The sequence below is a fragment of the Oncorhynchus mykiss genome, chromosome 1 (assembly GCF_057628025.1).
Source record: "Oncorhynchus mykiss isolate SJ-2025 chromosome 1, ASM5762802v1, whole genome shotgun sequence".
Classification (NCBI taxonomy): Eukaryota; Metazoa; Chordata; class Actinopteri; order Salmoniformes; family Salmonidae; genus Oncorhynchus; species Oncorhynchus mykiss.
The window spans coordinates 27,096,202-27,118,457 of NC_143022.1; the positions used below are offsets into that span (position 1 = coordinate 27,096,202).

Consider the following 22,256-nt stretch of genomic DNA (forward strand, 5'->3'; position numbering starts at 1 on the left):
TGTCCACCCACACCAGACGCGATCTGGACATGCAGGTTGAAATATAAAAACAAACTCTGATCCAACTATTCATTTGGGGACAGGTCGAAAAGCATTAACCATTTATGGCAATTTAGCTTAATAGCTTCCTGTTGGTTGCTAATTTGACAAAAGGGTAAACTGAGTTAATTTCTAGTAATCTCTCCTCCTTCAGGCTTCTTCTTCTTTGGACTTTATACGGTGGTTGGCAACCAACTTTAAGGTGCCTTACCACAACTGGTCTGGAGTGTGGAACTCAGTTGAGGCGGCAGGTAGCCTAGCGTTGGGCCAGTAACTGAAAGGTTGCTAGATCAAATTCCCGAGCTGACAAGGTAAAGATCTTTCATTCTGCGCCTGAAAAAGGCAGTTAACCCACTTTCCAAGGCCGTCATTGTAAATAAGAATTTGTTCTTAACTGACTTGCCTAGTTAAATAAAGGTAATAAAAAATACAAATAAAAAAAGTTAATCTTTCAATCAACCACGTGGGTATATGCTCCTAAAAACCAATGAGGAGATAAGGAAGGACTTGCTACGCACCAAGTTCTATTTTAGCGCCTGGCTACGCAGATGCTCGTTGACGTGCGCGAGCAGTGTGGGTGCAATGATTGAATAACATGTATATGTATATTTATTTTGCAACACTCGCGCATGCAATGCGGGCCGGGGTGGTCAGCATGTAACATCCACAAATATCCCAGGTATGACAGAATAAAATATGTACAATCTGCCACAGACTTTGCCATTCATAATTGATTTCCTTCTATCAAAACTAACTCGTTGGACATAATCGCATCTTTCTGATTGAGCATTGTCAGTCCTGATATAAACAAGTCAATACAGATATAAACAGAACAAAGTGAGACCTTAATTCACTCCAAAATATGATTTACTCTTATGTTTGATTTACATAGATTTATCCCTCTCAACAAATAGTCTGTGAATAACAATAGAATCTTATTGGATGCCATTAAATTGTTATTTAGAAACAATACAATAGCATTTGCTTCTGGTTTGAACAAATCTCAACTAAAAAATATAACCGAACTTGAGTCCACTTTATATTTACTAACTTGTCAACAGAAGAACAGTTTATTCGCCGAGAAGGAGAGAGAATTATTAATCATCAAATGTGACCGACCGGATCGATTCGCTTAAGGTAGCAAAATTTGAAAGTGTTTTTTATATAGGGTAAAAGTAGAGACTCAGAGTTAGAAATGGTATATCATACACTACAGTTGAGGAACAACGGGAAATTAATTCTGCTTTGAAAGTTGATAAACTTGTAACCCCACTTTTGAGAAAATGGCCCTTGAATATTTTGGTAAACCTACTGGAGAGCTCTTCTTTGTCTACACACATTCAGCATCGTTCACACCCTCTTAAGCCTTAGCCCCACCCATCACTTTAAAAAAAAGCTGTGTTAGACAGCATTACCTACACATACTGACCAGCTCATGTTATCGACAGAAGCGTGCTACATGGCAGAACAATCTGAAATAATCTCTCGGCATGTCCAGCCCATCCATTATCTCAGCCAATCATGGTTAGCGTTAAGGTTCCTATATTTTTCTGTGACTAAACCAACTAGTCTCGTAATTTGGCAATTGTATTTGTTCTTGGTCACCTCCCTGACTAAGGCCCTTCTCCCCCAATTGCTCAGTTTGGCCAGGTGGCCAGCTCTAGGAAGTGTCTTGGTGGTTCCAAACTTCTTCCATTTAAGAATAATGGAGGCCACTGTGTTCTTGGGGACCTTCCATGCTGCAGAAATGTTTTGGTACACTTCCCGAGATCTGTGCCTCGACACAATCATGTCTCAGTGCTCTACTGACAATTCCGTCGACACCATGGCTTGGTTTTGCTGTGACATGCACTGTCAACTGTGGCACCTTATACAGACAGGTGGGTGCCTTTCCAAATCATCTCCAATCAATTGAATTTACCACAGCTGGACTCCAATCAAGTTGTAGAAACATCTCAAGGATGATCAATGTAAACAGAATGCACCTGATCTCAATTTCAAGTCTCATAGCAAAGGGTCTAAATACTTATGTAAATACGTTTTTTTATTTTTTTATTTAATAAATTTGCAAAAATGTCTAAAAACCTGTTTTTTCTTTGTCATGATGGGGTATTGTGTGTAGATTGCTGAGGAAATTGTTTAATTTAACCAATTTTAAATTAATACTGTAACGTAACAACACTGAAAAAGTCAAGGGGTCTGAATACATTCGGAAGGAACTGTATACCATCCTCCTGTGCAGTCCTATCAATTGATGAAGAGAAGGCCTTTGACCGTCTCAAATGGTCCTACCTCTGGTATACTATGGAATGCATGGGATTAGTCATCAACATTTTGCCAATGTTAAAAACATTGTATGGTAACCCCTTTGTAATGGTCTTGATGGGTAAACGATGCTCTTCACAGTTTGCTGTCCAGTGTTCAGCCTCCTATATGCCCTATCGCTGGTTCCTTTAGATAAATAAAATACATAAATCCCAAGGAATGTCTAGCCTAGACAACAAAGAAAATGTTAGCATGCTTCCTTTGTCCATGCCATTAGGGTACGGGGAAAATATTAAAAGTTCAATCTCAAATATTAAATGGAAAGGGAAACGTCCCAGAATTAAGATGACTATACTCCAGCAACCCAAAGGTTTTGGGGGTCTAGGTTTACCCAACTTCAAGTTACATGCTTTGTCTTTAGTGATCCGCCCACTTAAGAAATTATTTGATCAAAATAAATGTCTTCCTTGGTTGGAAATAGAGGAAAATATAGTGTCACCATTTACATTGAAAGATGTGCTATTTTCTGCCTTGTCTCCTAAGTTCTGTTGTACTCAGTTTGGACCAATCTTTGCTCACTCAATACAGACCTGGCATCAAATTTTAAATAACTCCTTATTTCTTACCATTGAGAGGGAATTATAATTAGTTTTTTTCAAGAATGGTCCAAACAAGGAATTCAGAGACTTTCAGACATAATGAATGATGAAGATTTATTATCCTTTCATGACCTAAAAAACATGTGTAATTTACCTGGTTCGTCTTTTTTCTTCTTCTTCAGTTAAGAACTGCTATGCTCACTTCTGGAGTTCATGGAGTCAACCACTCTCACTCCATCCACTTGCTGAGTTGTTAGGTAGTCAGAACAAAGGTTTTGTATCCAATCTATATTTAAAAAATAACTACTAGAAGCCCTCCATAAACCAATGGGAATATTAACTGTATACAGATTGGAAAAGAATCTGGCCTCCCAAAATTTGAATCAACAATTAATACACTACAAGTTAATTCACAGATCGTTTTTGACTACATAGAAATGCTGTCAATTTAAATGAGCTCCTCATCCAAATAGTCTGTTCTGTTCTGAAATAAATATTGGGACATATTTTACATACACATGATGTGGGACTGCCCCAGTTTGAAGACCTTCTGGTCACAGGTTGCCAGGTCTGTGTCGATGATAGTTGGTGCTGTCATTCCTTAACTTCCTAATATACTATTGTTGAATGATGACTCTTCACAGACTCTCACAGTTCCCGAGTCTGGTTGTCTGGACTGACCAAGGCAAAAATAATGTTGGTGACCAGATGGAAACATCCACATAAGCTCAGCATAACTCAATGGCTACAAAACTTCTGTGGTGTCCTTTCACTAGAGCTCTCTATAGCTCATGTGAATGGCGCCATTAGATACATTTAAAAGAGCAGTTGAAAAGGTCAAAAGCTTATTATGAGTTAATGTAATGTAATTATGTTTGAATTCATTCATTGTATTTTGCATATCTGTATCTAATATTGATGTTTGCAGGCTGATTCTATCCGTGTGTGACTTGTTCCCACAAAAGTTTTACAAATACAAGATGAGTTATCCATGATGTTTTGTTTTTTGCACAGCTACAGTGTATCCACAACAAGAGCCCATGGGGGGAAGGAGGGGGTGGTGAGGGCGGGAGGGAGGGGGAATAGGGATGGGTCGCACTTACGAAGAAGGGGGAGGGAGATGAGACAGACAGGATAAATAATGCTTATTACAGTTTTTCTCTATTGTTTTTTGTTGCTTTACATACAGTATGTAATTTTTGAACATTATTGCCTGTCTGTGATTTGAACCCTTCACACCATTTTTTAAAATTAAGTTATAAACAACAAAAAATTGTCAAATTATCAAACCTTATGCCATACCGCAGGACATCTTGGCTTTGGTAGATGCACAGTTGTTTGAGAATGCTATTCTAAATGGAAGTATTATTTAAGAACTTTGTAAAATGAATGAATTCACATATAAAAGGAATACACTTAAGTTACAAGGCACTAACACACATTGCAAGGCATTATTCTAAGCATGATCAGAGAGGGAGAGGGAGAGAGCAAAGTCATAGCCTGAAAGGCCATGCCCCAAGAGTCCCTGGGGTGGAGAGAGAAATAAGTATTTCACCATCCAGACTAGACTAGACATAAAGACCATATACACACTCACACACACTACATTGATAGTCCCATACAAAACCCACACACATTCACATCAGTGGAGGCTCCTCAGAGGATGAAGGGGAGGACCATCCTCCTCCAGAGTGAAGAAAAAGCAGCCAACAACTGCTCAATATACTTGGGAACTCCTTCAAGACTGTTAGAAAAGCATTCCAGGTGAAGCTGTTTGAGAGAATGCCAAGAGTGTGCAAAGCTGCGATCAAGGCAACAGGTGGCATGGAATAATTTAAAATATATTTTGATTTGTTTAACACTTTTTTGGCTACTACATGATTCCATATGTGTTATTTCATAGCTTCACTACTATATTCTAAAATGTAGAAAATAGTACAAATAAATAAAAATCCTTGAATGACCTTACCACTGGGCACACCTACTCAGTCAAAAGTTTGGACACACCTACTCATTCAAGGGTTTTCATTTTTTTAAACTATTTTCTACATATACATAAATAAATATATACACACACAGAAATACACACACACACACACACACACACACACACACACACACACACACACACACACACACACACACACACACACACACACACACATGACCAAAAGTATGTGGACACCTGCTCGTTGAACATATCATTCCAAAATCATGGGCATTAATATGGAGTTGCCCCCCCCCCCCCCCCCCACCACTCCCAGAACATATTGTTCTGTCACACGATTCCCGAGGATGACACAGCACAGGGGATGTTCTGAATGGTGGGCTTTTGCACAGAATGAAAAAGCAAAGGAAGTTTTTTTTTGAGAGCCCATGCGCTTACAATGGAAAGTATATGGGCATTCTGAAATCTAGCTCTCAGGATGCAATTCCTTTGGCTTCCACTGTGTGTAAGCACTCAATGTTCAAGGTTTCAGGCTTATTTCTTCCAAAATGAGGAAGAATAATATGTTTTACCACAGGGATACAGACTTGGAAATAAGTGCATGCGCGCTTGAGGAAGAGGACACGCACCTGCTAATATCGTTTTCCTATTGAACATACTTTTTTCCATATGAAATATTATTGTTGAATTATATTTTAGGGTATCTGAGGATTCAATAGAAACGTATTTTGACTTGTTGAAACAAAGTTTAGGGGTAGATTTTCTGATTCCTATCTTGGCAAGTTGAATGAGTGGATTACTCAAATCAATGGTGCCAACGAAACAGACTTTTTGGGATATAAAGAAGGATTTTATCTAACAAAATGACACTACATGTTATAGCTGGGACCCTTTGGATGACAAACAGGGGAAGATATTCAAAAAGTAAGTGAATATTTAATCGCTATTTGTGAATTTATGAAACCTGTGCCGGTGGAAAAATATTTAGATGTGGGGCGCCATCCTCAAACAATCGCATTGCATGCTTTCACTGTAAAGCCTATTGTAAATCGGCCAGTGCAGTTAGATTAACAAAAACTTAAGCTTTTAACCGATATAAGACACTTGTATGTTCCTAAATGTTTAATATCCATAATTTTTATGATTATTTATTTTAATTGCGCACCAGTTCCCCTGGAGGTTGTCCCGCTAGCGTGATGCCTAACCTTAAGAAGATTTATGAATGTGTCTCCCTCTGTCATATGGACTCATTGTATGATACAACCACTGAGCTATAGTGGATAAACCGAGAGAAACTGGTGGCAAAAGAGCTGAGCGCAGATCTCGGAGATATGCAGCAGGTAACTTTGATTGTAAACTACATTGCATACACCTGTTCGCAAAACTATGTGGTGATATGGTGTCAGAGCATGACAATGTTCTGATTCACACCGAGCCTTGGTGGTTATCGAGGGGTGTGTTAAAAATATTGTTTTAATTAAGAGAGCGAGAGAGGAACTGTTGTCATTCGCAATGAATGTATAAAACAGTATTTGTATACTTTCTGAGTAAATAAAATAAAATGTGTCTCCTTGTCTATGTAACAGACATATTTGGGAAACTGAACGAACTGAACACAAGCATGCAGGGGAAATACAAAAAAATGACACAGATGAGTGACCAAATCACCTAAATCTGTTTGACCGTGATCCTGGCTCATTTGACATTGTTTTTAATGCAGACGACATCTCATCAGCATTAAAAGCAAATATTGATCCAGGTTGGACGTGACAGGAGAGATGAGGCGTGCAGGGTCAACCATTCTCAACTGCGAGAATCTCCGACGCGACATGCATCAAGCACACCCATCTCATTAGTGGTGGTGAGATTGCAAACTAATTTGCAATTGACTGTCATAGCCCCACATTAAAAGTATATGATGGTGAGTTGATAATACAATCAGAAATATTATTAGAATGTTTTGCAAATGACAGCCATTACCACAATTAAAAAAGTAAACATTGGCTGTTAATTCCATTTTTCTTTCACATGGATGGGGACTTGAGAATTTTGAGATATCAAAATTGGATCGTAGGCCAAAAGAGTTTGGGAACACCCAATTTAGAACCATGGAGATTTACAGCAAGTCGCAAAGAAAACAGGAGCTTCCTCCACTATTCCAACACCATTTCAACTTCAAGACATCATCAAATCACCTATTTATTTTACCTTCATTTAACTAGGCAAGTCAGTTAAGAACTAATTCTTATTTTCAATGATGGCCTAGGAACAGTGGGTTAACTGCCTGTTCAAGGGCAGAATGACAGATTTTGTACCTTGTCAGCTCGGGGATTTGAACTTGCAACCTTTTGGTGACTAGTCCAATGCTCTAAACACTTGGCTACCCTGCCACCCCTTGGCTACCCTGCCGCCCTATGTTTAGTACAGTGACAACTAAGATACCAAAAATGATTTAGTCCAATCTATGTAAACTAAATATGATATGGCTGCCCATGGTACTGATTTCTGTGTGTGCGTGCCCAAGTATAATACAATATGTTGACTCACCCAGTAACATCAATGTCATCCTCCTCTCTTTCATGACTGTAATACAGTACTCGCCTTTAGATCTAGTTGTCCTAGGCTACCTGGCTAAAATGCTTGCTCGCCAGCCTAATTTCCTTTCATGGGCAACGATGGCACAGGCCAGCTAGTTAACATTAGCCTACTACATCTAGCTACACGTAGGCCGTCCTCTCAGGCTAGGGGCACAATGTATTCATTTGGTTAGATCAGAATCTCTGTTATAATCATTGGCTAGTATGGAGCATTAAGCAAAACCACAAATCCAAATCCCTATCTCCATCCATGGCGAATTTAGGAAAGGGATGATTTTAGCTAGCTAGCTAGCTAGCCACCAGAGGACAACGACACAACGAGATGTAAAAATTCAAAATAAAAAACGATGTAAATTATATTTGGCTTGTGATTGGTGTGAAGCCAAATCCAAACTGGCTTCCCTTAACAATGTTTTTTGGTGCACCAGGACCCTTCACAGTTGAGCTCATTCAGTTTTGGCTGATTGGCTATTATTTCATTTTTATCAAGGGAAACCAAATGCTCACTTGTTTCCCTTGCATTCGATGCTACGGGTGGTAACAATGTCATACTATTTTTGACCAGACAGCAACAGATAGAATGCCTACACATACAGAGACAGAGGGGCACTGTTTTGCTCGCTCTGACACTTTCTCTGGTGAGATACATTCAGTATCTTGCAAATTGAAGGACAATTCTGAAACACAGAGAGACGACAAATAAATGATTCAAAATATATATATACAGTACCAGTCAAAAGTTTGGACACACCTACTCATTCAAGGATTATTTTTATTTTTTCTATTTTGTTAATTGTAGAATAATAGTGATGACATCAACACTATGAAATAACACCTATCATGTAGTAACCAAACAAGTGTTAAACAAATCAAAATATATTTTAGATTCTTCAAAGTAGCCACCCTTTGCCTTGATGACAATTTTGTGCACTCTTGGCATTCTCTCAACCAGCTTCGTGAGGTAGTCACCTGGAATACATTTCAATTAACAGGTGTGCCTTGTTAAGAGTTAAATTGTGTAATTTCTTTCCTTAATGCATTTGAGCCAATCAGTTGTGTTGTGACAAGGTAGGGGTGGCATACAGAAGATAGCTCTATTTGATCAAATATAAAGTCCATATTATGGCAAGAACAGCTCAAATAAGGAAAGAGAAACAACAGTCATAAGACATAAGATGTGAAGGTCAGCCAATTTGGTCAGCCAAAGTGCAGTCGCAAAAACCATCCAGCGCTATGATGAAACTGAATCTCATGAGGACCGCCACACGAAAGGAAGACCCAGAGTTAAATCTGCTGGTGAGGATATGTTCATTAGAGTTACCAGCCTCAGAAATTGCAGCCCAAATAAATACTTCACAGAGTTCAAGTAACAGACACATCTTAACATCAACTGTTCAGAGGAGACTGTGTGGCCTTCAAATCAAATCAAATCAAACATGATTTGTTATATGCGCCGAATACAACAAGTGTAGACCTTACTGTGAAATGCTTACTTACAAGCCCTTAACCAACAGTGCAGTTCAAGAAGAGTTAACAAAATATTTACCAAATAAAGTAAAGTAAAAAATAATAAAAAGCAACACGATAAATGAACAATACAGAGGGTACCGGTACCCAGTCAATGTGCAGGCGTACAGGTTAGTCGAGGTAATTTGCACATGTATTTAGGGGTAAAGTGACTATGCAAAGATAATAAACAGTGAGTAGCAGCAGTGTACAAAACAATTGGGGGGGGGGGGGTAAATGTAAATAGTCCAGTGGACATTTGATTATTTATTCAACAGTCTTATGGCTTGGAAGTAGAAGCTGTTAAGAACCCTTTTGGTCCTATACTTGGTGCTCCGGTACCGCTTGCCGTGCGGTAGCAGAGAAAACAGTCTATGACTTGGGTGACTGGAGTCTCTGACAATTTTGTTGGCCTTCCTCTGACACTGCTTGGTATAGAGGTCCTGGATGGCAGGAAGCTTGGCCCCAGGGATGTACTGGGCCATACGCACTACCCTCTGTAGCGCCTTGCGGTCAGATACTGAGCGGTTGCCATACCAGGCGGTGATGCTCTCAATGGTGCAGCTGTATAACTTTTTGAGGATCTGGGGAGACATGCTAAATGGTTGAATTGCTTTAAAAAAAACACTACTAAAGGACAACAAAAATAAGAAGAGACTTGCTTTGGCCAAGAAACATGAGCAATGGACATCAGACCAGTGGAAATCTGTCCTTAGGTCTGACGAGTCCAAATTTGAGATTTTTGGTTCCAACCGCTGTGTCTTTGTGAGACGCAGAGTAGGTGAACGGATGATCTCCGCATGTTGGTTCCCACAGTGAAGCATGGAGAAGGAGGTGTGATAGTGTGGGAGTGCTTTGCTGGTGACACTGTCTGTGATTTATTTAGAATTCAAGGCACACTTATCCAGCATGGCTACCACATAATTCTGCAGCGATATGCCATCCCATCTTGTTTGCGCTTAGCGGGACTATCAATTGTTTTTCAACAGGACAACACCTTCAGGCTGTGTTAGGACTATTTGACCAATTTGTAGAGTGATGGAGTGCTGCATCAGATGACCTGGCCTCCACAATCACACAACCTCAACCCAATTGAGATGGTTTGGGATAAGTTGGACCGCAGAGTGAAGGAAAAGCAGCCAACAAGTGCTCAGCATGCATGGGAACTCCTTCAAGACTGTTGGAAAAGCATTCCAGGTAAAACTGGTTGAGAGAATGCCAAGAGTGTGCAAAGCTGTCATTAAGGCAAAGGGTAGCTCCAGTGAAGAATCTAAAATCTAAAATATATTTTTATTTGTTTAACACTTTTTTGTTTACTACATTATTTCATATGTTATTTCATAGATATATTTTACATCAATTCCCATCAATTCCCATTATTAAAGTGGCTGGAGTTGAGTCAGTGTGTTGGCAGCAGCCACTCAATGTTAGTGGTGGCTGTTTAACAGTCTGATGGCCTTGAGATAGAAGCTGTTTTTCAGTCTCTCGGTCCCAGCTTTGATGCACCTGTACTGACCTCTCCTTCTGGATGATAGCGGGGTGAACAGGCAGTGGCTCGGGTGGTTGTTGTCCTTGATGATCTTTATGGCCTTCCTGTGACATCGGGTGGTGTAGGTGTCCTGGAGGGCAGGTAGTTTGCCCCCGGTGATGCGTTGTGCAGACCTCACTACCCTCTGGAGAGCCTTACGGTTGTGGGCGGAGCAGTTGCCATACCAAATACAGCCCGATTGTGCATCTGTAGAAGTTTGTGAGTGCGTTTGGTGACAAGCCGAATTTCTTCAGCCTCCTGAGGTTGAAGAGGCGCTGCTGTGCCTTCTTCACGATGCTGTCTGTGTGGGTGGATCAATTCAGTTTGTCTGTGATGTGTACGCCGAGGAACTTAAAACTTACTACCCTCTCCACTACTGTTCCATCGATGTGGATAGGGGGGTGTTCCCTCTGCTGTTTCCTGAAGTCCACAATCATCTCCTTAGTTTTGTTGACGTTGAATGTAAGGTTATTTTCCTGACACCACACTCCGAGGGCCCTCACCTCCTCCCTGTAGGCCGTCTCGTCCAGATGGGTTGGGGCAGTGTGCAGTGTGGTTGAGATTGCATCGTCTGTGGACCTATTTGTGCGGTAAGCAAATTGGAGTGTGTCTAGGGTGTAAGGTAGGGTGGAGGTGATATGGTCCTAGACTAGTCTCTCAAAGCACTTCATGATGACGGAAGTGAGTGCTACGGGGCGGTAGTTGTTTAGCTCAGTTACCTTAGCTTTCTTGGGAACAGGAACAATGGTGGCCCTCTTGAAGCATGTGGGAACAGCAGACTGGGATAAGGATTGATTGAATATGTCCGTAAACACACCAGCCAGCTGGTCTGCGCATGCTCTGAGGGCGCGGCTGGGGATGCCGTCTGGGCCTGCAGCCTTGCGAGGGTTAACACGTTTAAATGTTTTACTCACCTCGGCTGCAGTGAAGGAGAGTCCGCATGTTTTGGTTGCGGGCCGTGTCAGTGGCACTGTATTGTCCTCAAAGCGGCCAAAAAAGTTATTTAGTCTGCCTGGAGAACATGTTAGTAAAAAGTTTTGGGAAACCTGGCTTCCCTTGGCATCCATAACTACACGCCACTGCAAATCAGTCTAAAGAATAAAAAAAACAAAGAAACAGGAACACACACACCTGACATTTCAGGACTCTAATAGCTTGAACAACACTACATTGTATTAGCACTCCAAATTCGCATTGCCAATGGCACTAGTGGACTGGTGATTGTTTCCCTAATACAGATTCAGTGCAGACAGTGTGTGTGATGGGACCATAGCAGACACTCTAGCGACAGTATGGACACTTGGAGTCACTGACTCTACCTCTAAGCACGATTGACAGGCGGTGGGGGCGGGGGGGCGGAGACTGAAGGCAGTCAGGCGAGCAGAGTTTTCCTGTTATAATAAAACAGTTTAATTGGATTTGTTCATATGCAGGGAGCGACTTGTCTAGATTAGCATATCAATGCCTTTACACAAATCAAATTTTCAAGAGCATTGAGCACTAAGCAGCACGAAATTAATTCTGCATGATACGCCTTTGGGCCTGGTGGAGTGTGTACAGAGGACACCCCTCCATACACCCTTCTCCACACCCCTGTCTGTCACACTACATCTTGTTACATTTAACATCTCTTTCTAGTTTAAGAGTAGTTTCCTGATGACCACCTTCACTCTCTCCACCAGCACTCCTACTTGTTTGGTTCCCTGTAAGACTTCAAATCCAAATCCTTTTTGGCTTAAAATCTGCACCAATAAGTTTTGCAATTGAAAACAACATTTCAAGGGCTAGTCTCTCTAGGCTATCTCTCCCTCCTTCCCTTCTCATCTTCCTCCAGTCCTTGTTGTTTCGGAACACGTCTTTGGTGGCATATTCATGGTCAAGCATTTGAGCAAAGAACAGGGTCACTTCCATTGCAGAAAGGCTCAGCTTCACAGCTTTACCTGGAGAACAAGCACACACAGTTCAATAAGATCAATAAAATGTTGATCTTAGTTGGGCTATATTTTCTATAAGCACCTCGCATGTGCTAAAGGGAAAAACGATATGCAGTGCCTTTAGAAAGTATTCATACCCCCAACTTCATCCACATTTTGTTGTGCTACATCCAGAATTCAAAATGGATGAAATATATTTTTTCTCACCCATCTACACACAATACCCTACAATGACAAAGTGAAAACATGTTTTTAGAAATGTTTTCAAACGCTTTGAAAATGAAATAGAGAAATATCTCATTTACGTAGTATTCACACCCCTGAGTCAATCAATACATGTTAGAATCACCTTTGATAGGGATTATAGCCGTGAGTCTTTCTGGGAAAGTCTCTAAGAGGTTTGCACACCTGGATTGTACAATATTTGCCCATTCTTAAAAAACATCTTCAAGCTTTGTTAAGTTGGTTCTTGATCAGTGCTAGACAGCAATTTTCAAGTCTTGCCATAGATTTTCAAGATGATTTAGTGATGATTTAAGTGATGATGAATTGTATGATTTGTATGCAACCTCAGTGTATATTTGGCCTTGTGTTTTAGATGATTGTCCTGCTGAAAGATGAATTTGTCTCTGTGTCTGTTGGAAAGCAAACAGCCTGTTGGAAAGCAGGCAACCTTTTCCTCTAGGATTTTGCCTGTGCTTAGCTCTATTATGTTCCTTTTTATCCCCCCAAAACTCCAAAGTCCTTGCCGATGACAAGCATACCCATAACAGGATGCAGCCATCACCATGCTTGAAAATATGAACAGTGGTACTCAGTGATATGTTTGGGGCAAATCCAACAGAACACAACACTGTATTCAGGACATCATTTTTTATTATTCAATTTGCCAAATTTCTTTGCAGTTTTAGTTTAGTGCCTTATTGCAAACAGGGTGCATGTTTCAAAATATTTTTTATTTTTTACTGCCATTTAGGTTAGTATTGTGGAGTAACTACGATGTTGTTGATCCATCCTCAGTTTCTTCCATCACAGCCATTAAACCCTGTTTTAAATCCCCATTAGCCTCATTGTGAAATGCCTGAGCGACTTCCTTCCTCTCCGGCAACTTAGTTAGGAAGGACGCTTGTATCTTTGTAGTGACTGGGTACACCATCCAAAGTGTAATTAACAACTTCACCATGCTCAAAGGGATATTTAATGTCTGCTTTTTTCTTTTTCTTTACCCATCTACCAATAGGTACCCTTCTTTCAGAGGCATTGGAAAACCTCCCTCGTCTTTGCGGTTGAATCTGTTTGAAATTCACTGCTCAACTGAGGGACCTGGGGTACAGAGATGAGGTACTCGTGAAAAAATAATGTTTATTATTGCACACAAAGCGAGTCCATACAACTTATTAATTGACTTGTAGAGCACATTTTTACTCTTGAACTTATTTAGGCTTGCCATAACAAAAGGGTTGAATACTTTTTGACTCTAGACATTTCAGCTTTTCATTTGTAATTAATTTGTAAACATGTCTAAAAACATCATTCCCCTTTGACATTGACACAAAATCTCAATTTAATAAATATTTTAATTCAGGCTGGAACAACAAAATGTGGAAAGGGTGTTAATACTTTCTTAAGGCACTGTAGAATCATTTTGTACTCAGCTTTACTTCTTTGTCTTTTATTACAGTCTGAAACAAAAATGTGAAAACACTCTGTAAATCTTGACCTTGTCATGTTCTTATAGTTGGAGGGCGGAGCGGCGCCACTTTATGTGTAGCTGAAGGGACAAAGAGGTCGCTGTGACCTCTGATATCATCAAAGTCACTCATTAAAAACAATGTCAACTGAGCCAGGATCACAGTCAAACAGATTTAGCTGATTTGGTCACTCATCTGTATAACCAAATGTGCCATATCATCCCCATAGGTCCCCTAGGAGCAGGCTCAGCTGGCCAATCGATGCCTAGAGAGAGAGGCTGAGGCCTGCAGTGAGCGGCTGTGGATTTACATTTTAGACCAATCCGATGGAGTCAAATATGGAGGCCTGGACCCAGGGAGGGATTTCACTACACACACATGGATTAAACATATTATTTTATATGGGAGCTGTCGGGGCTGCACTATGGGGAGAAAATGTAAAAACTATGGTTCTCAATCAAAATGATTGATCCAGCCAGCCAGATACATCCCCGGGCTGTATGTCCTAAATAAAGAGGCTGATCGTTTCTGGGCCGCTGTTGATCCATGCAAATCAATACAGAGTTCAGGAACAACCTTCTGGTGTGAATGATGAGAGGGAGGGTCCTCCCCAGTGTCGTAGATAGAAGAGAAAGTGTCAACAACATTCAACTTTTAATCTGACCCAGACAGAATGTGTGGAGAGTCTAAAGGGGGCTTCATAACTCAACTCTCATGCAGTAGGAAAGCTACTTAGATCTTTCGAGTGCATGGCCTGTCTTTGATACGTGCTGTGTGTTTACTTCTAAATTGTTGATGATCTGAGGGGGTGAGTATAAGGCCTTCAAACCACCAGGGCTGTACTGACCATGGTAGTAGAAGGGGATGTCATCTGGGAGAGGCTGGCACTCCGGGGTGAAAAAGGCATCCTTGTGCTCCAGAAACTTCCACTTGACTCCATCCTCATAATGTACTTCTCCTCTTCACATCTGAGGGACAAGAGTGTGTTTCAGAATGAGACCTTTTTTAATATACTGTGCATACATCCACCTCCCACATATTCAGCATATAATGTAGAAAAACAAACCCCAATCTCCAGCACTGCTGCTCCTCTTCTTCTCTTTTTTTGATCTTCAGTGCTTTTGCCGCCTCAATCTCTTCCTTTGACTTATTCTTCTTTGTAGTGACTGGATGCTCCCCCTCCTCTTTCTTTGGCTTCTGGGTGACTAAGACAGCACCACAGAAACAAGACAACTTACACAGTAGATGATTTAGACAATCAGTAAGCCCATTGTAAACTTTCCCAAAATGTTCACAGCATTTCATACAAAAGGAAGCTTGTTTGTAATTTCAGCTGTACCAATCTGAGTCATATGCTCCAAGCCCTAACATCTTTGTGGATACAATGAAATACAATACTTAGCTCAAATTCTTGTTGATGTGGGAAAAATGATGCAACTACACAACCAGCTGAGGACTAGAACATCTGCCTGCTCAGGGAGGATGTCTAGATTCGCTTTCTTTATCCCCATCTTCTCTGTCCCCTGGCCACCCTCATCCTCCTCTGTCAATTTCTTCTTTAACCTGAGGAATGCAAATATAGTCTCTGTACAACAACAAAAAGAACAACACTATTTGCTCACCTCCAACAGGTAAATGGTGTGGTAGTCAGAACTTAGGGTTATTGAATGAGTGAGTGAGGACTAACATATAATGAGACCCACTCACATTGGGGTTGTAGTGGAACATGAGGGACTCTCCTTGGGCTCATCCTCCTCCTGTCTTTTCCTCTTGTCCCCCCTCCTCTCTGGCACAAAGTCTCCATCTGCTTTCATAGCCAAATGAAACCTGATGAGCGAGCAGAGACACTGTGAACAATGACAGCCCTTAATCTGTCACTTTCACTCACATAGCAAGCTGGTTGGAAAGCAGACCCACAACCTGCTGAGGTCCCCTTTTATTTTCCATTAAGACCTGGCTATCCTTAGAGTAATAACTCTATCCAAAAGTACACAATGATGATTCAGTGACCACACATAATGACATAATTACAGTGATTAAACAACATTATAGAGAAGGGCATGATGATGATGGTATAATTATGGCAATTAGAAATAATAATCATTACAGGATGGCAAGCTTGAATTTCCCTGCAGTGTGGCTTCGAAGTGTTAAGGAAATGCACCAAATGAATAGATAAAAACATTACAAGCACCACTGCCACCAAATTACAGTAGTACTTAATTTCACATGGTTGGATGGAAGGGAATGAGGATTAGGAAAATGTCACATGATGCCGATAGGTTTGTCTTTATGGCAGAACCAGCCTGAGTAAGTCAAAAACAGTGGATTAACATATTATGTCATTCACTTTGTCAGTGTGACTGTAAGTCAGAAAAACACATAGCAAAATCGACACAATCTGCCACCCCTGTTATCTGTAGTAGATTGTATGCTACAGGCCCAGGACCAAACCGCACCTTTCAAACCCAGCCTGGACCCCCACCGTTCATCCACTCAGAAAATGACGGATTCTCATTTATTGCTTTTCTGACAAGTCACAGATATTTTTCTTCAATACAGCAATAAATCAATTTCCTGAGAGACAGCCAACGCTCCCTGAAAAATGGGAATGAATCCTGCAGGCTCTTGGACATCCAAATCACAATAATTAATTTCCATCACCTGCGGAAGAAAGGGGGAAAAAAGTGATTCAATTTGAAACGTTAATGGATTAAAACTAATTTCAAATGGCAGCAGTAAGGTGCTGATATGACACGTTCTGAGCGATATCAAGCCACTCAACTGCAACAGAAATGCTACGTGAGTAGGTCCATGACAATTAGCTGCCCTCTCATCACTAATATTGTTAATAAGACGCAGTCTCAGAGGAAAATGCCAACCTCACATACTGTAGTCATCAAAATATAAATAACTAAAATATATAGAGGTAAAACAAACAAAAAACATGTTAGATCTCAGCATATTATTATACTCTCACTGAACAGAAACTGCAAAGTGGTACTCAGTGGTATTTTTAACTACTACATTATTAGGCTACATGATGAAGAACTCAATAATTTCCTAAGTAAATTGCCACACATCAACTAACAAAGGCCTGCCAAGGACTGTGAATAATGTAACATTTCAATCAAAAACACCAAAATAAATCGTAGGATGGAGGTGAAAACCCCTTTCCCTATATTTATAAATGCAGTATGAGGGTAATGGACCTTGGGCACCAGTCCAAGTACAGTATCAGGAAATCCATTCCAATCTAGTTGGTTTGGGGAGCTTCTGAAATAAACCAACATGGGGTTCACACAGGGACAAGCTGGCAGCACAGACTGAGAAGATGCAACTGGGGGTCACATTTTTCAGGAAAAACTATCCAGCATTACAAATGTCAAATATAAATTACATAAACTGTAGCAGTGGTGATTTAGGCCAAAATGCTGCTGCTACTGTAGCTGCTCCTGCTGATAGCACTACTTACATCACTTTTAGGCTAATACAAACGCAAACAAACTGTTACAATATGTAGTGTATGCCTTAAGACAAAGTGATAGACCTTTTTCTGCCCACTGAGACTCCTCTGTGGCTTTAGTTCCGTCTTTCTTGTGTTTTGTACTGTCATACAAAGCAGAGGGATAGGGAGAAATATATAGGTTATTTAACTCCCCAGCTGTGTCATATTTCTCTCCCCCTGAGTTGGTAACCTCCAACTTAACTCCAGTCTGCTATGAAATGTTATCATGGCCTGTCACAGAAGGCTGCTGCCAGTCATGCTTACAGGTGTTTTTCTTTTCTTTCGTCCTATTAATTACACTCGCCAGTGACGGATGACTCTGGATTCATTTGTCTGCTCATATAATGCATCAGATATCAAGGTGAATTAATTTATTCATATAAAGATGGAGTACCCTACTCTGGGTAATGAATGCAGGCGCCCACCCACTCACTCACTCTAGCACGTTGCTAGATTTACAATTGCTGGTGAGTCTCGTTTGGTTAGAGGCTTAATTTGTCTAAAGAATTTTGCAGCATGAAAGGCGTGTCTACACTGCAGAGTTGGGATGTGTATAACAATAGCCAGATGTTGATTGTGATGTTGAAGTTAACTGTAATACAGAAGGATAGAAGAAAGGTTGGATGCAGTGGGTAGAAAAGATAGTGAGACTGACTACCTGCATGCAAAGACCATCTACACATAATGAGATTTAAAAAGAATAGTGAATATTAAGTGAACATGTTTCAGATTAGACCTAGCTAGTGCAATATACAGTATGTGTACTATTAACTTGGGTCTTGGAGATAGTGAGGAAGTCAAATTTATGGATGCCTTTGGCTGATGTGTTACTAAGATTGACATTGCACATATTAGCCTATAAAACAGGGATCATCGACTAGAATCAGCCGCGGGCAGATTATTTTCTTGAGCGGATGGTCGCGGGGCCAGAACACAATTACAAATCATTTGTAGACTGCAAATTGACCGCAAAAAGCCCAATCAGATTTAATATCCAACTAAAACATTATTTCAAACCTTGCTTACATTTGTATTCGTATCACGCTGTAAAATGATAGGAGACAAGCACTGGAATATGTAATAGGTTTTTTATTTTCTCCAAACAAAGGAGCGAGGTGTAAACCTCAAAATAATACACGGGACGAGACCCGTAAAACAAGTGCACAATAACACGTAGCATGGAAGCCGACACAATAACACAGGTGCTCACAAGACCAACGGACATGGTAACAAAAACCGACAAGGACAATGGGGAACAAAGGGCACATATATTCACATACTAATCAGGGGGAATGGGAACCAGGTGTGCGTAATGAGACAAGACAGTCCGGGGTTGGTGGTAATGAATCCAGTTCCGTGACGTAGACCTCTGGAGCTGTTGAACGGCATAAGCAGCAGTACAGGGGGAATCCGTGACAGTACTCCACTGACGCGCTGCAGGGGGACGACACCGGCCTCGGGGACAACCACAGGGATGCGGTGCGGGTTGGTCAGGGCACCGACAGTGAAAATCCCTGGTCAGTGAAGCGTCCAGGATATCCACCGCAGGAACCCAGCACTGCTCCTCTGGGCCGTAAACCTCCCAAACGATGAGGAACTGGAGATGTGCCGCTCGACGCCTTGGACCAGGGCTTAATTTCACGGACCAAGTACGCCGGACCTCCCTAGATGTCCAGAGGAGGAGGCGGGGTGTCACAGGGTACAACCTCAGCGAGGGGACCAGGCACCACTGGCCTGAGGAGAGAAACATGAAAAGTAGGGTTAATGCGGTAATCAGCAGGGAGTTGCAAACAGTACGTAACCTCATTAACCCTCCTCAGGACATTAAACAGCCCCAAAAACCACGGAGTTCAGCTTCCGGCAGGGCAGGCAGAGAGGTAGGTTCCAGGTGGAGAGCCAGACCTGGTTGCCGGGAGAGAAGACAGGCGCCTCAATGCGGTGGCGGACTTCCTGTTCCTTGTGCCGAAGCATGGCCCGCTGGAGACGAGTGTGCTCAGCTTTCCAGGTCTCCTCAGCGAGCCAAAACCACTCGTCAACAGCAGGGGTGTCTGTCTGGCTCGGATGCCAAGGTGCCAGTGCCGGCTGATACAGTTGAAGTCAGAGGTTTACATACACTTAGGTTGTAGTCATTAAAACTAATTTTCAACCACTCCACAAATTTCTTGTTAACAAACTATAGTTTTGGCAAGTCGGTTAAGATATTTACTCTCTGCACGAAGAGTAATGTTTCCAACAATTGTTTACATACAGATTATTTCACTGTATCACAATTCCAGTGGGTCAGAAGTTAACAAACACTAAGTTAACTGTGCCTTTAAACAGCTTGGAAAATTCCAGAAAATGTCATCATGGCTTTAGAAGATTCTGAAATGCTCATTGTCATCATTTGAGTCAATTGGAGGTATACCTGTGGATGTATTTCAAGGCCTAACTTCAAACTCAGTGCCTCTTTGCTTGACATCATGGGAAAATCAAAAGAAATCAGCCAAAACCCCAGAAAAAATGTGTAGACCTCCACATGTCTGGTTCATCCTTGGGAGCAATTTCCAAACGCTTGAAGGTACCACGTTCATCTGTACAAACAATAGTACGCAAGTATAAACACAATGGGACCATGCAGCCGTCATACTGCTCAGGAAGGAGACGTGTTCTGTCTCCTAGAGATAAACGTACTTTCGTACAAAAAGTGTAGATCAATCCCAGAACAACAGCAAAGGACCTTGTGAAGATACTGGAGGAAACAGGTACAAAAGTATCTATATCCAACGTAAAACGAGTCCTATATCGACATAACCTGAAAGGCTGCTCAGCAAGGAAGAAGCTACTGCTCCAAAACAGCCATAAAAAAGCCAGACTACGGTTTGGAACTGCATATGGGGACAAAGATCGTACTTTTTGAAAAAATTTCCTCCGAAGAACACCATCCCAACCGTGAAGCATTGGGGTGGCAGTATCATGTTGTGGGGGTAGCAGTATCATGTTGTGGGAGTGCTTTGCTGCAGGAGGGACTGGTGCACTTCACAAAATAGATGGCTTCATGTGGAAGGAAAATTATGTGGATATATTGAAGCAACATCAAGACATCAGTCAGGAAGTTAAAGCTTGGTCACAAATGGGTCTTCCTACTGGACAATGACCCGACGCATACTTCCAAAGTTGTGGCAAAATGGCTTAAGGACGACAAAGTCAAGGTATTCACACATCACAAAGCCCTGACCTCAATCCTATAGAAGGTTTGTGGGCAGAACTGAAAAAGTGTGTGCGAGCAAGGAGGCCTACAAACCTGACTCAGTTACACCAGCTCTATCAGGAGGAATGGGCCAGAATTCACCCAACTTATTGTGGGAAGCTTGTGGAAGGCTTCCCGAAATGTTTGACGCAAGTTAAACAATTTAAAGGCAGTGCTACCAAATACTAATTGAGTGTATGTAAACTTCTGACCCACTGGGAATGTGATGAAAGAAATAAAGGCTGAAATAAATATATTATTCTGACATTTCACATTCTTAAAATAATAGTGGTGAACCTAACGCCTCCAACACCATCATTAAGTTTGCCGATGACACAACAGTGGTAGGCCTGATCACAGACAATGACAAAACAGTCTATAGGAAGGAGATCAGAGACCTGGCTGTGTGGTGCCAGGACAACAACCTCCCCCTCAATGTGATTAAGACAAAGGAGTTGATTGTGGACTACAGGAAAAAGAGGACCGAGCACGCCCCCATTCTCATCGTCGGGGCTGTAGTGGAACAGGTTGAGAGCTTCAAGTTCCTTGTTGTCCACATCACCAACAAACTAATATGGTCCAAGCACACCAAGACAGTCATGAAGAGGGCACTACAATGCCTATTCCCCCTCAGGAGACTGAAAAGATTTGGCATGGGTCCAACAATCCTCAAAAGGTTCTACAGCTGCACCATCGAGAGCACCACTGGTTGCATCACTGCCTGGTATGCCAACTGCTCGGCCTCCGACCGCGAGGCAGTACAGAGGGTAGTGCGAATGGCTCAGTATATCACTAGGGCCTAGCTTCCTGCCATCCAGGACCTCTATACCAGGCGGTGTCAGAGGAAGGCCAGCCACCCTAGTCATAGACTGTTCCCTCTGCTACCACATGGCAAGCGGTACCGGAGCACCAAGTCCAAGAGGCTTCTAAACAGCTTCTACCCTCAAGCCATAAGACTCCTGAACATCTAATCAAATGGCTAACCAGACTTTTTCATTGCCCCCACCCTCCCCCTCTTTTACACCGCTGCTTCTCTCTGTTGTTATCATCTTTGCATAGTATAATAACTCTACCTACATGTACATATTACCTCAACTAACCTGTGCCCCCCTTATATTGTCTCGCTATTGTTTTATTACTGCTTCTCTTTAATTACTTGTTACTTTTATTTCTTATTCTCGTCTGCATTTAAAAAAAAACTGCATAGTTGGTTAGGGGCTCGTAAGTAAGCATTTCACTGTAAGGTCTGTTGTATTTGACGCATGTGACTAATAACATTTGATTTGATTTGAAATGTAGTTACAAGGTGGGTCAATTCTGGCTGTGTTATGGCTGCCGCATCTGGGCCACTGCAGGGCCCTAATTCCAAACCACATGTGGGCGACACAAGTGGCCGATGTGGGCCAGGTCCA

At 41.6% G+C, this 22,256-nt stretch overlaps 1 pseudogene; it reads right to left on the reverse strand.

The window, feature by feature from the left end:
* Positions 1-15,917, reverse strand: part of LOC118966628 (DNA topoisomerase 1-like) — a 37,584-nt pseudogene extending 21,667 nt beyond the window's left edge.
* Positions 15,918-22,256: the final 6,339 nt, after the last annotated feature.